Consider the following 525-nt stretch of genomic DNA (forward strand, 5'->3'; position numbering starts at 1 on the left):
CAGCAAAATGACAAGTGGATTACTCATAAATGATATTAGTGATCATCTACCAGTATTTGTGGTTTATGAGGGCCAGTATAGAAAAGAGAGGCCAAAAACAAATCTTTTCTATAGGAGGGTGACGAATGAACATGCTGTAAGTACTGGTAGACTAAAAGAGGATTTTATGGGGCAAAACTGGGAATCAGTTTACAGGATATTTATTGACCTAAAAAAGCATTTGACATAATCAATCATGAATTATTAATGGACAATTTAGAAAAATATGGGATCAGAGGAATGGGTCTGAATTGGATTAGAAGTTATTTGACACAGAGGCGTCAATTTGTGAAGTTGGGTGAATACCAATCGAGTGAGCTGGATATTGTATGTGGAGTGCCTCAGGGTTCTGTTTTGGGACCTAAATTATTTATATTATACATTAATGATATATGCAAGGTTTCTGATTTAGTGAAAGTGGTTTTGTTTGCTGATGACACTACCATATGGGCATCGGGTGAAAACCTACAGCAACTCTCTGGACGG

At 36.8% G+C, this 525-nt stretch overlaps 1 protein-coding gene across 1 annotated transcript in view; it reads left to right on the top strand.

Moving 5' to 3' along the window:
* The window catches only part of fsbp (fibrinogen silencer binding protein), a 4,863-nt gene that overhangs the window by 877 nt on the left and 3,461 nt on the right, over window positions 1-525 (top strand). The gene's annotated exons all lie outside the window — the stretch shown is intronic.

The sequence above is a fragment of the Monopterus albus genome, unplaced genomic scaffold, assembly GCF_001952655.1.
Source record: "Monopterus albus unplaced genomic scaffold, M_albus_1.0 scaffold305.1, whole genome shotgun sequence".
Lineage (NCBI taxonomy): Eukaryota > Metazoa > Chordata > Actinopteri > Synbranchiformes > Synbranchidae > Monopterus > Monopterus albus.